Source organism: Gopherus flavomarginatus, chromosome 1 (assembly GCF_025201925.1).
Source record: "Gopherus flavomarginatus isolate rGopFla2 chromosome 1, rGopFla2.mat.asm, whole genome shotgun sequence".
NCBI classification, from domain to species: Eukaryota; Metazoa; Chordata; order Testudines; family Testudinidae; genus Gopherus; species Gopherus flavomarginatus.
Genome location: NC_066617.1, coordinates 166,320,438 through 166,337,418, shown reverse-complemented (window position 1 = coordinate 166,337,418; position 16,981 = coordinate 166,320,438).

The following is a 16,981-nucleotide window of genomic DNA, read 5'->3' as shown; positions in this document are numbered from 1 at the left end:
CATGACAATAAGTGATAGTGGTTTGGTTCAGGCTTCCTTCGCATCCACTTTATCTTCTCACCCACTACAATTTAAAAGCCATTCACTGCAGAGCTTCTTGATCATCTAGTGTGAAAAGGCTGCATCCAAATGTCATGCACACAGGCTTGTGAGATATAAAAACTAACTTGACCGATAAGATGAGTATGCAGAGTACAGCTGTGGAATTTATTTCCTAGAAGAACTTCCGCTTGGTGGGATTAAAAGTGTTTGCTTGATTATGAGATTATTTGGCATTGGCTATAGGATGGCAGATTTCTAGTCTTGGGGCCTGATATCGATCTCACTCCCATTGGTGTAAATCAGAATAACTCCAATGAGGTCAATGGAGTTACACAAAGGTGTATGTGTGGTCAGAATCAGTCCTAAGCCTTGGGGGTTCTGTCAAAGTGGAGCAGCTTTCACTTACAGCCAAGGCTCCAGAGGAGCCCTACCAGCAGAACTGAATCAACATCCTCCCCAGTGTTTTGGCCATGCCTCCTCCCCATCTAGCCCATTTGCTGAATCAAGTTACATGCATTAGGCTTATTAGATTTTGCCCTGTATCATGTTTTAAAAGGCCTTTTAAAAATCAATTGAGGGAGGCTTCTTTTTTATTGTCGCATCACACAAGCGTGCACATTCTCTTTGCAGGGCTATAGCTCCACAGAGTTGTTTATTAGTCTCCTTTTTTTAGGGCTGTAATAAATTTGTAAGCAAATGTGGAGTTGGAGGATTATAGAAGTTCAAGGCAGCACTTCCTGGACAATGAAGTTTGCAAAAGAGCAATAATTCACAGTGACAGCTTAAAATGTCAGCTGGGTGAGCGTCAAGCACTGCAGAGAACTCTGCAACACTGTTTTCTCCAAAAATATTTCAGGTTCTTTCCATGTTTGGCGAAATGTCTGCAGTGATTTACATTTTGTCTTGAAGGAATGAGTGGAATTATTTGCTTTGTCTGACTCTCAAGCCCTTTTGGGCCATTTCTGCAGGATGCTTTTCATGTGCTGATCGATAAATTTATGAATTTCCATGTTATCTTATCTGTCCACTTGTGACCCCATTTCTCACTGTAAAAGGGCCATTTGTGATCCCATAACCTAACTGGTGGGAAAGTTCACTCCATTTGCTGACATGGAGAACTGTTTTGAAAAGCATTTATAAATCTGAATGCTGCTGACATTGCTGCTCATCTCAATATTGCACTTTATAAAAAAGGCTGAGGGGGAAAATTCCCACTACTGGCAAGAGAAATGTTTTCATAGATTCAGAAAGTGTCTAAATATTGGCAGATTTGTCTCAATTTTTTGATTTTGGGAAGAAATGAAAGTCATTGGGTCAGATTCACAGTGGGGCCCAATATTCCCATATCTGGGCGCAGCTGAGGTGGAAGGACGAACAGGGCAGGAGACACAAGTTAACAGCTATGGCTCCCTGAATCTAGAGCCAATGATATGCCAGTCCCAGTGCAGACTAGAGCAGTGGTTCGAAAACTTTTGTACTGGTGACCCCTTTCATACAGCAAGCCTCTGAGTGCAACCCTCCTTATACATTAAAAACAGTTTTTTATATATATATCACCATTATAAATGTTGGAGGCAAAGCAGGGTTTGGGGTGGAGGCTGACAGCTGGTGACTCCCTCATATAACCACCTTGCAACCCTCTGAGGGGTCCCGACCCCCAGTTTGAGAACCCCTGGACTAGAGCATCTTGGGGTTTGCTTTAATCTGCAGTGGCTGGTTATGGCCATTGAGGGGCCTTGCGCCAGCCAGGAGTTATTAGAGTGCAGAGTTGCCATCATCCCTGCCCCATCTCCTGCAGAGGAGGCTGCAGGGGAGTAGGGAGGGCAGGAATGGTGCTGGAGCAGGGCAAAGGGACTGCAGGTCATTCAAGAATTAGGGCTCTGTATTTCTAGAAAATGATTACAATGAAAAGCTTGAGACTATAGTCTATGGTGATGTAAAGAGGGGCACAAGTTACTTGAGCATGCAGGGACCAAAATAATCTAAATTTCAACAATATGGTATTAATTGGTTGTCTAAAAAGAGATAAAGGTTAGTTACCCCAGAGATGGAGATACCTAGATTGTGCATAGTGTGGGGGCAAGGACTGTCTTTTTCTCCTGTGTTTGTACAGTGCCTAGCACAATGGGGTCCTGGTCCATGACTTGGGCTCCGCAGTGCTACAATAATACAGATAATAAAATACAACAACAATAATACATAGGTGTGAATTGGAGGGGCAAGTGGAAAGCTAGAAAAGGAGATGTGGCCAGTGGAGAAGATATTACAGGGACATGTTAAGGGGAAGCTGCAACAGCAGCACAGGCAGTGGCCTCTTGAATATATGCCTAGACTCATGTGCTGGTGGATGGGGCTAGCCCGTGCAGCCACCTGTGCTGCCACAGCTATCACTGTTACTGATCTAGATAGACCACAGCTAGCTCTAGCATGCCTACATATGCTGCAATAAGACATGCCTTTAGAATAACCCAATAGCTGGTACAAACTGTGGGGAAAGTGAGGAGGAAGTTACATAAAGCAGCACCCACCTACACTTCAATTAACAGCAAATTTCTGAACGCAGATTTTTCTGCTCTTGCAGGAAAGTTTTCTTTGAAACCAAACAACATTTCATTATTGAAAACATGTTGTATATAACATGAACCTGGTACCTTTTATATGGGGGATATAGTGAAATATGGAATTTTTTGTTCATCATCAGACTTTGATATAGTATACTGTTAGTATATGATCCATACGTACACTCCATGTAGTAATATAACATTTTGATATTTTTCTTTTCTTAATTTTATTAAATAATTATATTAGTATTATGCCTTTATCAATAATTATATTTTTGTATGAGGGTTATCTGTACATTTAATTGATATTTAATAAAAGATACTATATAGTTATATATTAATATTTTTTGCCATACAGCTCTTATTTTCTAAATGATTATAAAAGTGCTCCGAATTAACAACATTGGAAATATATTTTCAGTGTTAAAACATTTTTAATATATGATGATATATGGAAGAATCCCATCTTTCAATCTATACTGTACAGAGTCCATACAGTGAGCCTGGGTAATGGGCCCAATTCACTGCTGCTCTACACCTTGTGCTGTCATTTGTACCAGGGCAAAGGGCAGGCAAATCCAGTCTGAAAAAACTGCTAAATCAGAACATCTTTCATCCACTCTGCACTTTGCACAAGTGTCAGTAACTACAAAGTGAAGGCAATGGGTTCCTTGCTCTGCAGACTGAGCGGTTATGAAAGCAACTTTTTCTCTCTCTGCCTCTGGGTTAGCGGCTAGCCTGTCACTCTTGCTGCTTGCTCTGTAATCACGCAGTTGTCCTATTGGCCTCAGGAAGTCAGATCCAGCACACCAACACTCCCACAGTCAGTCATCACCTTATTCTGCTCTCCCACCCACAGTGCCTGCTCTGCAGCATCTAATCCCACCTTGAATTATACGCTTAAAAACAAAACGTGTGCAGGTGGGTTTGAGTAGCACACTTCTTACACCTCCACTTCTCATGGAGTACTGTGTAGAGATAACACTTATTGGGTCAAGTTCTGTCCTCACTGTAAGTAATGCCACTGATTTCCCTGCAGTTACTCTGGATTTACATTGGTTTAACACAGACAGCTGAATGTGGCCCAGGATTTGAAATTTAAAGCAACTGTTTTTAATTAATAAAAAATAATCCAAAAAAACCCCCACCTGGTAGGGGTTTGATAACTTTCAGGACAAATTTACAGGACAGTGTGAGTCTAAGTCAATGTAACTTACACCTTGTTGCTAGCCTCCTCAGCCCACAATTTACACCAATTTAGTCTGATTGATTTCCTTAGTCTTGCAAACACTTTTGACTATGTAACTAACTATACAAATCCTCAGAAAGTGGCCTACAGGATCACACACTGAGGGGGTGGAAGAAAAGAGTGTAGCAGGAACAGCAGTAAGAAGGTATAAGCTAAAGCATATACATTGGCACATTGGCATGTAAGCTGCACCAACCCTAACTCCCTCACATCCACTTACTGCCTGTGTAACTTGCACCATCTTACTCATCGCCTCTGAATTTGGCTGTGTCTTTGGAAATTCCAGTCAGCTGGTGACATGTTATGTTTGACAGCACTGGCCAAACTATTTTGGATACAAACAGGTGGCTATTTGGAATTCAAGATGTATAATGGCTAACTGTTTGGGTTCCTATGGTATCCAGAGTAAATGGGGAAATGAAAGACCATCAGTGATGCCAGATCCACAAATACCAAGAATAGGGACCTCCTGTTACATGTACAAAATTACTTTTGAAAATAGTTTTCTCATTTCTGAGCTATTTTAAGCATATTATATGCTGGGAAAAATTCTATTGTCCAGCAGTTCCACAATATGTATTGAGGTGTCAAAGAGAACTCTTAGATTTCCCTGGCAAAATAATTATCTTCCAGGTAACCACAAGAAAATGTTCTGAAGGAACATTAGTGATCAGCTCAGAATTCTACCCAACACAGAAATTATTACACATCTCGTTACCAGCTCTTGAGCTGCTCTTCTGCTCTGGGTCCAGATGAATTAATTATTAATTAAATACACATGCAAGTTTGAACTTTGTTGCTACTTTTTGCTATTTCAAGATTTTCCTAGCCAAGAAGAAAACATCAGGCATGCCAGAGGGGTCAGGATTACAAAAGATTAATCTCCTTGTCATATGACAGAGGTCAATAGCCATTGACTCCAATGACTACCTTAAGAGCAGATTTTTCTGCAAGTGGTAAACTCCACCATCTCTCCAAGAGAAGAATCTTGGTGAATTGCTATGAGGAGATTCTTGCAGACCTTTCCACCACTATAGCTCCCTTTTCCGTTAGTTTTCATGTGGGGAGAATGATCTGGGCCAGAATGGGTAACACACTCAGTTTTGTATGAAAAGGATAGATTTGAGATATCTGTTCTACATCAGTAAGAGGGAACAAACATGGAAGGCCAACATTTTCAATAGTGAGGGCCCAAAGTTATGCCTGGATTCATAAAGGCACTTAGGCATCACAGAGCCTAACTTTTAGGATCCTAGAAAAATCACAGGAACACACTGCAATTCACAAATCCTGAGTTAGGCCCAAGGCTCCCCATACAAGCAATGGGAGTAGATAGGCATCTCAGACTGCAATTCACAAAACTAGGCAGGGAGCTGCCTAAGGTAGCCAGTGGAAGAAACTGATGGATGAGTGCTAAGGCCCACCCCTTCGACAGAGACAAGCACCCATGTCCAGGCTACAGGGAGGGCCTATCTCTGCTAGTGATTCATAGTCATGAACTTTGTTTGGAGATAGGTGCCTAAGGCATTTTTTGTGAGGAGGAAGACCTTCCTTTTAACTTTTAGCGCAGTGGTTCAGTTACTCACCTGGGGTGTGGGAGACCCCTGGTTCAAGTTTCCCCTCTGCCTTATGAGTGCCCAAACCATTGGGCTATGGTATATTCTCATGTTGGGATCCCGTCTCCTGCTGCAGCTGCTGCATTCTGGTTAAATAATTGCAGTCATTAGGGAAGTGGGATTGGGTCTTGGGTCAGTGCCTGACTACTAAGCTATAGAGTCATTCTCATGCTTGTGCACTTGCATGCATGCTCTCTCTCTTATTATTTATCTAGAGTGCAACAGCTGCAACAAGAGAGATTGAAGGAGCCCCACATTAGAATATCTAAAAAACTAATTATTAGGGCATTCACCTGAGAGATGGCAGATTCTTTTTCAAATCTCTTCTCCTCATCAGGTGGAGGAGGGACTTGAACTGGGGGATCTTCCACATTCCAGGTTAGTACCCAAACTACTGGGCTAAGCTATATAATGGAGGGTCCACTCCCTCACTGCTTTGTGTGATCTTGCCAGGAGACCTGATCCGGTAGGTTGCCTCTCAATACATCTACCAGATTGTGTCCTACATGCAAGTGAGGTATCCCAATGCCTATCTTTTCCCAGTTTGTGACTCACTTTGGGGCTTAGACGGGAGATTAGCATCCATACACCCAGAGAGAGGCAGCACTGTGCCTGGCCAGAGGCAGAAACGAAGGCATCTAGGGAACTTTTTACTCCAAAAACGTAGGCATCGAGTGAGTCTAAGGGTATGTCTACACAGCAAAGAAAACCCCATGGCTAGCCTGTGTCAGCTCAGGCTCCGGGGACATTTCATTGCTATGTAGATTTCTGGGCTTCAGCGGAGCCCAAGCTCCAGGTCCTTGCAGGGTGGGAGGGTCCCAGAACTCAGGTTCCAGCCTGAGCCCAGAAGTCTACATAGCAATGAAACAGCCCCAAAGCCTAAGCCCTGTGAGCCCAAGTCAGCTGGCATGGGCCAACTGTGAGTGTCTAATTGTTGTGTAGCTGTACCGTCAGTGCCTACAAGGCTCAGTGGGAGTTTTGTGAAATGTAGTAGAGCCTAAAATGGGACTTAGAGCCTAAACCCAGACTTAGGTTCTGATGTTTGGGGTTTAGGCACTTAAGTACTTTAGTGAATCTAGGCCTAAGTCCCTGATTCAGCAAAGCACTTAAATATATGCTCAAGTCTCACTGGTTTCAATTGTTGAATCAAGGCCTTAATTACATATTTATATATCTAAGAAGTCGCCACATTTTCTGGGTGATGAACAACGCACAACTTTCAGCGAATTCAGTGGGAGTTGTAGATTGCTCACCTTTGAAAATCACGCCACTTTTATTCTGGTGCCTAGCTTTTGGCTACAAGTTTAAATAATTTGGCTTTAAACAAAACCCTCAATAGCCTTTGCAGGGTTGTTTAGGTCACTCGTTCAGTCACTCCTGAACCTCATAAAATCTATAATTTGCCACTTTGTGGTTAACAAACAGCAGGATTCTAAGTCAACTAAAGGACTGACAGCTGCGACAGTGACACCAGTTTTAATTGCAACCAAATGGAGGTCACAAAGAGCCTTCCATGTGGTGCTCTGTAGTAATTTCATCACTACCAGACTTTCTTGGCTATACTCTGCGTATTGCTGTCAGCTGGAAAGCTCAGATGTCAGTGCTGTATTTCTGGGAAGAAATTAGCAGTGATGAAGAAAAGTCAAGGTTTCTGGAGGTTAAGGCAGTCACTTAGGTGCTGAATGTAACACCAAGTCTCCACCAAAGGAATCTGTGTGTATTTACCCTCCCGTAAATTATGGTCTAATAATTAATGATCTGGGAGCCTCTTTTCCTGACTTGTGACCCACAATACATGCCTATAGAAAACTCAAGGGATATTTGTAATACCTTGGAAGGAATAAAACTATAATCCACCATTTATGTGATCCTTTAATGCCAGATTTGTAAAAATTATATGCATATTTTTGAGATCTTAATTATTTTGATTTATGAAATATTTTCATAGCACAAGCCTCCTGAGATATATTAACTCCTGCAAGCAGCTGCAAACCAGCAGCCAGGGCAAGGCTGAGGTTCCCAGAATATTTTGATTTTTTGGGGGCATTCTTATCCTGCATTAACCAGTTAAAATGAGAAGAAAAGAGTCTCATCATAGGAAGCTCGCTGGGCTAGGAAGGTAGGCCTGATCCTCAGCACTGGGCCGTCATGTACATCTGTTCAAAGAGGGTTAATTCAAAATGGTAGAGCCAGACCATTGTCCACATAGCTCCACTGACTTCAAAAGAGCTATACAGTACTAATTTACACCAGGGAAGCATCTGGACCACAGAGCTTTACATCCACTTTCCAGTCACTTTGAACAAGAGTTAACGACTGCACAAGGAAGGAGAAAGTCAGGCACAGAGTTCTGTGAAAGGTGCCATATTGCTAGTCTGGAGTCTGAAGTCCTCTTTACCCACACAAGAAGTAGGAATAGCACAGAGAGGGGCAATGGAAGCTTCCCCACTGTATAGAGGTGTGAGTAGTGTAAGATGCAGATGTAGGGGTCTTCAAACCCAAATCTGAATCAAATTATTGCACTTCTACCACTCCTGCCCCAGGAATCGACCTACCATCTGCTCCTTGCCGGTTCTAGAACTCTCTTTCTTTTAGGGTTTATCTACATCCAATTTCTGTACCACTAAAACTATATCAGTTTGTAAGATGATAGAGGTACAAAAATGTGTCTAGATCAGTCTTTTATGTCATCAGGATGACTGCCTGGTGGCTTGCAACCCTCTCACTCGCTACTTCTTTGTCCCCTTTTGGGGCACAGTGGCCACTACTTAATCCTTCTTATCTTTAGGAGATAAACCAACAAGCTGCCTTGGTGTGTTTTTTGGTATGGCTGCTGTATTGTGAGGAGTGGGACTAGAGAAAGAGGCTCAGGTTTGAGGAGGGACCTAATTTGCTGTGACAGATAGAGCTCAGGAGTTCAAGCTGGTAGCCAGGCTGCTACTGGACACACATACCATTACACATGTAATCCCCACTCAATAAAGATTTTTTCCTGCAGCTCTGCTTGCCTGACATTTTTTTGCTAATAAAACTTGAATCACCTACTCAGGGCCTGACTTTCAGAGGTGCTTCTTGTGACGCAGAAACCTCTTGGTGCCAACTGGCAGAGGGCACAGCGATCCAGGGATCCCCTGGATTCACTAAAAGGGGTCATGTAGGGTCTCTACTGAAAGCATGTGTCACACTGCTTGTCATGATCATTGTGAAGTGTATGTGCAGATAATGTGTAAGGAGTTCTGTATGTATATTGGAAATTATGTTCTAAGTTCACACAGGTCACCAGAAGGTGATAAACAGATTCTAGGAAGGAAGGGAGGACTAAACACTTCTCTCTCTGGCAGACCATTGTATACTGTGTACCTCCAGGCCAACTCAGTCAGTGTAAAAAAACCCAAAGTAATGGACACACTTGGACACCGGCTATGTTTGCTCTCTGGGCCAGGTGCAGGACAGAGGATTTACAATGACAAAGGAACCTCAAAGGGGACTTCCTGGGGTAAGGGACATTGTAACAGAGTGCTGAGCAGGAACTGCTAAGCCAGCTTCTGCCACTCCAGCTCCAATTAAGGAAGGTGAATTGGAGCTAGTTAGACTACCTTGCCCTAATTGAGGAAGAAAAGAGAGCTGCTGCCTAATTAGGCCGGAGCTGTATAAAAGCTTCAGGGGAAGGAAGCAGGGATGGAAAGAAAAGGAAAAGGCAGGGAATGGAAGCAAGGAGGTAGCTCTCCCTCAATAAAGGGCTACTTGTATGGAGAAAAGGTGGTGGGAGCACAACCTGTAAATAAATTGCACCAGTGGTTACTGAGCCCAGGGTCTCCGAGTGACTTTATCAGCCCAACAAGGGCAGGAGCCAAGAGGGCCCTGCAGCACCTTGTTCTGTAACTTCACAAAAGAAGTGGAAAGGGGATGAGATTTCATCCTTCAATCTGGGAAGACAAGCTGCCTGCGGGCTTGATTTGATGAAAGGAGTGTCTCAGCCAACCTGTCTGAAAACGTTAGGAAAAGGTCATGGTGGAAGCTACCCTATAGGAGACAGGGAATGTCTCGTGAGCTAAGCTTAGGCTCTAGAAAGCATGTTCTAATTTTGTTTTATGTGTAACCATTATTTTCCAAAGTCATTTGATCTCTGTTATTTGATAATAAACTTGTTTCAGTTTTCACTACAGATATATTTAAGTACTGTGTTTCAGAGGAGTGGTGGCCCTGAGTTGAAACTAGTAAACTGGGGTGTGCTATTCCTTTGGAAGTAGATAATCCAGTCATTTTGTAAAAGCAGCAAAGAATCCTGTGGCACCTTATAGACTAATAGAGGTTTTGGAGCATGAGCTTTCGTGGGTGAATACCTACTTCGTCAGATGCATGTACTGGAAATTTCCAGGGGCAGGTATATATATGCAAGCAAGCTAGAGATAATGAGGTTAGTTCAATCAGGATAAAGGCACAGAGCTCAGCAGCCAGTTGTGCTGTGGCATCATCAGGGATACTGTTCCTGACAGCTTGTATTCCATCTGTGTGTGGGATGTTTGTGTAGAGAGCCTCTACATCCATGGTGGCTAGGATGGTGTTTTCTGGAAGGTCACCAATGCATTGTAGATTCCTCAGGAAATCAGTAGTGTCACGGAGATAGCTGGGAGTACAGGTGGCATAGGGTCCGAGTAGAGAGTCCACATATCCAGACAGTCCTTCAGTGAGAGTGCCAATGCCCGAGATGATGGGGCATCCATGATTTCTGGGTTTGTGGATCTTGGGTAGTAGGTAGAATAACCCTGGTCAGGGCTCTAAGGGTATGTTGATTTGTTCCGGTGTTAGTGTAGGGAGTGTCCTGAGTAGACAGTGCAGTTTCTTAGTGTATTCCTCAGTGGGATCTGAGGGAAGTGGTCTGTAGAATTTGGTATTGGAGAGTTGTCTGGCGGCCTCCTTTTGGTAGTCAGACCTGTTCATGATGACAACAGCACCTCCTTTATTAGCCTCTTTGATGATAATGTCAGGGTGGTTTCTGAGGCTGTGGATGGCACTGCGTTCTGCACGACTTAGGTTATGAGGCAAGCGATGTTGTTTTTCCACAATTTCTGCCTGTGCACGTCGGCGGAAGCATTCAATGTATAGGTCCAGACTGTCATTTCAACACTCAGGAAGAGTCCATGTGGAGTTCTTCTTGTGCTGTGTCTCAGACAGAGACCAACACTTACAAAATCTCCACCAAGCATTCTCAAAACTACAATACCTGCACAAGGAAATAAGGAAACAGATCAACAGAGCCAGATGTGTACCCAGAAGCCTCCTACTGCAAGACAAACCCAAGAAAGAAACCAACAAGACTCCACTGGCCATCACATACAGTCCCCAGCTAAAATGCATCATCAGGGATCTACAAACCATCCTGGACAGTGATCCCACACTTTCACAGGCCTTGGGTGGCAGGCCAGTCCTCACCCACAGACAACCTGCCAACCTGAAACATATTTTTACCAGTAACTGCACACTGCACCATAGTAACTCTAGCTCAGGAACCAATCCATGCAATAAACCTCGATGCCAACTCTGCCCACATATCTACACCAGCGACACCATCACAGGACCTAACCAGATCAGCTACACCATCATGGTTCATTCACCTGCACATCCACCAATGTAATATAAGCCATCATATGCCAGCAATGCCCCTCTGCTATGTACATCGGCCAAACTGAACAGTCTCTACGGAAAAGGATAAATGGACACAAATCAGATATTAGGAATGGCAATATACAGAAACCTGTAGGAGAACACTTCAACCTCCCTGGCCACACTATAGCAGACCTTAAGGTGGCCATCCTGCAGCAAAAGAACTTCAGGACCAGACTTCAAAGAGAAACTACTGAGCTTCAGTTCATCTACAAATTTGACACCATCAGCTCAGGATTAAACAAAGACTGTGAATGGCTTGCCAATTACAAAACCAGTTTCTCCTCCCTTGGTTTTCACACCTCAACTGCTAGAACAGGGCCTCATCCTCCCTGATTGAACTAACCTCATTATCTCTAGCTTGCTTGCATATATATACCTGCCCCTGGAAATTTCCAGTACATGCATCTGACGAAGTAGGTATTCACCTATGAAAGCTCATGCTCCAAAACCTCTATTAGTCTATAAGGTGCCACAGGATTCTTTGCTGCTTATACAGATCCAGACTAACACGGCTACCCCTCTGATACTTGACAGTAATTTTGTGAGTGTTCAGTGGGGATCGGGGGCTGGGCACTCCAAAGGGATGCTCAGAGGACTCAGGAGTTGGTGTATGCCTATTGCTAACCTATAAAAAGAGAGCAAGGACTGCAAGGCAGTGCTTGCATTGCCAGAGGTGGTGGAGTCAGGGGACTGACCCATGGCAGGCAGAGACAAAACTTCCTCACACGAAGGGAAGGTGGTAGCAGGATGCTGCCCTGGGGAGTGCCACTCTCTTCACCCGCTCTGTCTAGATCAGCCATGGCCAAACTGTGGCCATGGTTACAGCATGGCTCACAGAGTTGCTCACGCGCACGCACACACCCATTCTCCACCTACCAGACTGGGGTAAGGGGGTGGGGGGAGAGCTCGGGGCTTCTGCCGTGGGGCAGTGGGACTAGGGAATTGTGCCCTGCAGGGAGGGAGGGAGGGGTCTAAGGGCTTTAGCCCCATGCCCTAGCAGGCACCGCCCCATGGCGCAGGTTGTGCGCGTCCTGCAGCTCTCAAACTTCTGAAGATTATTGTATGTGGCTCAGAGCGTCAGTAAGTTTGGCCAGTCCTGGTCTAGATTCTTATACCACACTCATCACTTACTTACTTCAGCTCCCACTGACTTCAGCTGCATAGTGGGTGCTCAGTGTAAGCCTGTCTTGACAGGAGTAATTAGATATGGGGAAGACCTAATTTCTGGGAGGACAGGATTAGGGAGGTAACTAGATCAGCAGGCTGAAAAGGGAATGTTTGTGAAAAGACAAGTAAATGGGTCAGTAATCTAAAAGACAAAATGTCTGAGCTAGCTAAGAAAAGAGGGGGAACATTGGGGACCCATTTACTAAGAGCAAGACAACAATGGATAAGATAAATCGGGAATGTAAAGTTGAGGTAAGGACTAAGTCATACTTGGACAGCTCATGGACAGAACATACTGTACGGGAATTGGTTCCTACAAAGTAACCAAACCAATCCTGAAACGTGTGATCCACTGTATAGTAAATGCATAGAAATGAGTAAATGTTTATAAAGGAAGAGGTGTGCTATGTAACTTTAGATCTATGATGCACCCTGCTTCTAAGCCCTGCATTTTAGTCTGATCAACTGAGCAGAGCATTGCTACATGCCAAATGATTAAGGCTGGCAGTGAACTGAGCTCTTGGGAAGCTGAGTGGAAAAAGGTCTCGGAGGGTATCCCAGCACTCAGCAGCTTTGAAAAATCAACCCTCAGGTATCACTTTTGAAAATTCTGGTCTAAGTCTGTGGCTGGGGAAACCCTGGGATCCCCTCAGCATTCATCCATAATACCTATCACTTGACTTCCTGGTGTTATGGATCTGAAACGGCCCCTCTTGTGTTCAAGACATGCAGTCCACATCTCCAGGTATGAACATGCCCACAATTCAGAGGTGTTTGGATCTGGAGTTCTGGACTTGGTTCATCACTAATATTTGTTGAGTTTATGGGAGCCCACCTAGCAATCCCACAATTTCTGGAGCCAGATTATCACTGCTATCATATATCCCCTGGGAGCCACTAGGTAAGGCCAAAACTCTCTGCCTCCCCTCCCTACTCTAGTCCAAAAAGCTTTCTGTAGGGAGAGGAAGTGGCCTGAACATGCATCCAGAGAGCAATTGGAGAGGAAATATGGGTTTTGTAGAGGCCATGACTAGGGATCACAATGGGGCAATATTTCCTTTGCCCCAGTCTGCCTGGCAATTGACACTGAAAAGTGTTTCTTACTTCTGCTCCACTCTGGGAGTATGGGTGTCCATATGGGTTAAAGTGCAAGAATCAATCATGCATTGAAGTAGGCATAATTCTTGTATTATATCTTGAATAAGCAATTGATCCTTGTATACCTTGCTGAGATGAGTTGGGAGAAGAGGAAATAAGGCCATTTAATTGACCCACAAAAGATCTTTTAGATGGTAAAGGTCAGAGGCCTTAACTGGCCACTGATTTATAAGATAAGGAGTGGCAATTTGGCATCCAATTAAGTCTACAGGGAACAGATAACCCATCCAAAGAGACAGCAGGCATTCAAGCCATTAGCCACCCTCTCCGAACAGAATAGTCAATTGCGAGAGTGCAGAGAGTATCCAGAGAGTGCTTTGGGAATAGAAGGATGAAGAATTGGTTCACTGCTAATCTCCTGAGTACTGAACCTTTACATAGCTGGGTTCATGGAACAGGTCATATAGCTCTACTTTAATGAAGTTCTGCCTAGACTGCCAGGCCTAGTGAAATGATATTGCTTAAGCTCTCTTAGCACTGGTTAGAGAACAAAACAGACTGGACGATGTTATCATCTGTAATATTATAACAAGCGTTTCTCATTTTTTGGCAGTTTTGACCACATGTGAACCAGAATTCTGCCTGGTGTAAAGTCCAAGGAAATCAGAATATGAAACCTTTGTTGATAAATTTTCTTTTGACATATACATTTCTCGAAAAAGTGCTGACCTGGAGCTCAGAAAATTGAGATAATTGAAAATTATACAGTACAAAGACATTGAGGGTTTTTATTATTTTTTTCCTTTCAAACTTATGCAGGTTCAGGGAAATGTCATCCCAGCTGTGTGGTTACATTTTCAATCAAATGTATATGGATTGTTAATGATCTGTACATCATCGATGGTTTAAAAGCACCCCTCCCAGCAAGAAATACCCCAGAGTTTGCATCTCTGCTGAATAAGTTGTCATTCTAGGTACAAAAAAAAAAATAATTTTTTGTTTCTCTAGGCCATTTCGAGTCAGGGAGCATTGATGTTATTTTCACAATCAATATCAATACTAATATTTTATCCCAGTAAGCTAAAGTTTGGACATTGAGCGTATCTGCCATACTCGGCTTTGGAGAAATCACCAATGCTCATGACCAGTAATTTTCAGTTTTGTAGAAAAGATACATGAAATGGAAATTGGCAAACCTGTGATTTCACTCAAAGGTGTCTGGTGAAATTATTTTGGATTGGTAACATATATGAATGAAGTCCGGATAACTGGCCAGACATTCTGCATGTTACATGCCAGAAGAGCCAAAGCAGCACTCACCACAATTCAAATGCCTTTCAAAGCTTTAGAAAGGCTTAATTAGTGTAGTAGTCATTGTTCACAAAGTATAGATTATGAAATGGGCTATACGGGAGAGCTGAAATAATGTTTAATTGACAGGTCGGATCTATCCTGAGGACATTTTCCCTTCAACATAAACATTTGTCTTCAGCATTTTTTAAAAATTACAGTAGACTAGAAGCTGGCCAAATATTTAGTGGTTTTGTGAAATTGTTTGGTATTCGTGTCAACTACAGCTCTACAGAAAAAAGTTCTACGTGTTGTTTCTTTTGCCATACGGTGTCCCAGAGTGGAGTGCAGGATTACAAACTTAAAGATTTGGCAAAGAAGAATGCAATCTGTAGCTGTTTTCATACTTTCTAAAATCTTCACAGAGAGATTCATGTCTTGCCAATATTTAGTACAATACCTACCATTAGAACTAGTTTTTCACATATTGGGTAAATTACAATGGGCCTTGCTGTGATGCCTTCAGCTCCCATGCTTCTCATCATTCCGAAATCTGACTGGCTGCCGTTGGAAATTCTTCCCCACACCACCCTTGTCTACATCTTCACTGTCCTGAACAGCAGATATTCAAACAGCAAAATTATGGAGAGCCCCAAGTTCTTTTTAGGCATGTATCCTACAGAACAAAGGTCAGACTGTGCCTGGCCCTAGAAGGAGTGAGCACGTAGGAGAGGGTGCAAGGACCCTTTTTTTACTTAATCTCTATTCACAAACTGGCCACAGTTGTAGTCTCCATGAGCTCCCTTGTAGCTTTAAAGACCAATAAGGAAGCAGGGTAGAAACAAGGCCATGCCCCCTTCCTCATCACCTAGCATACCTAGATGGCCACGCAGGGCAGCACATGCTGCAATCTCTTATAGTGCATCTACACATGTGGGATTTCTGAGCAGCTGAGTTTCCTGGCTATTTTGCTGGAGTAGTGTGTTGTCATACTGTTTCTAGTGCCTTAAAGATACTGGGACCAGACCCCTCAGCTGGTGTAAACTGGCATAGTTCCAGTTTGACTTCAATGAAGCCATGCCAATTTACAGCAGCTGAGGATCTGGGTCACAAGCTGACTCTACATTTAGATATCAAGAGCAATAATGGATTTAGTACAAGTTTGGCTTGTTGGTGCAGACAGCATAGGGCCCTCAGTTTAACCACTCCATAATTCTTAATCAGCAGATAATAGTCTCATTGGTGGATGTATTTTGCTGAAATTCTTCCTCTATGGACCTGTACATAATATGAAGACAACTCCCTACAACCGTTTGTTACATGGAAGTCATTTTGAACAGATAACATGGTAAGGGTTAATTACACATGCACAGAGAACACATACATATAGGATGGCCTTCAGAGATTGAGCGACATCACTGTGAGATGAGAGCCCTTACAGGGCAATACAGTACTTGATAGTCAGTCTTGTTTGTTGAGTTACCTAGAGGGCTTGAATGAATGAGTCCATTATGGTTTTTCCAAGCAGCTCATTGGAGACTCTTCGATAAATGCTTTCAGATAGGTGTGAACATAAATATGGAAGCATATTTACTGTTATCTGGGTCTCAAAACTGGGTCCTCACTAACCTTACAAATATATGCAATATAAAATCAGACACTTGAAAGATGCCCACAAGCCTTTTCCAACAAGAATTATGGGACAATATGCATTGTCTATCATCATCATCTGACTCTGATGACATGTTTATATAGCTTTTATTTTGTATTTTAGAAAAATCTTGCTGATTTGGCATGGCCTGGCCTGGCCTCTGGTTCTTCCAGATCATCTGGGAATTAGAAGAGATGCCATATTTTGGTCCAACAGCGACATTCCTTCCTTTGTACTCTACTGTTTCACAAACGAATAATCAATCCACCTTCCATTTTCTCCATCCTGTGTTCTCATACAAATGTTTGTGTCTATTCGGTTGGCTGCAAGGGAACATTCATGAAATCAACCCCACACCCCCAACATCTGCTCCCTATGCTCCTGTTGTCTGATTTCACTTTTTGCTGCACCACCACTTAACCTCCATTGTGTCCTTCTCCTCCTCTGCCCACCGGCTTCACTATAGAGCTGACATGAAATCAAACACTTCCAGCTTGGCTTACACAATTTAACAGGTTGATCAAGACCATCTGTGGCCCCCCCATCCACTTCCCATCCCCATTAAATTTAATCCTTGAAGTATAATTTAAGGGTTTCTTGCTGATATGTATCACTTAATTTAAACAATGCTTCTCACATA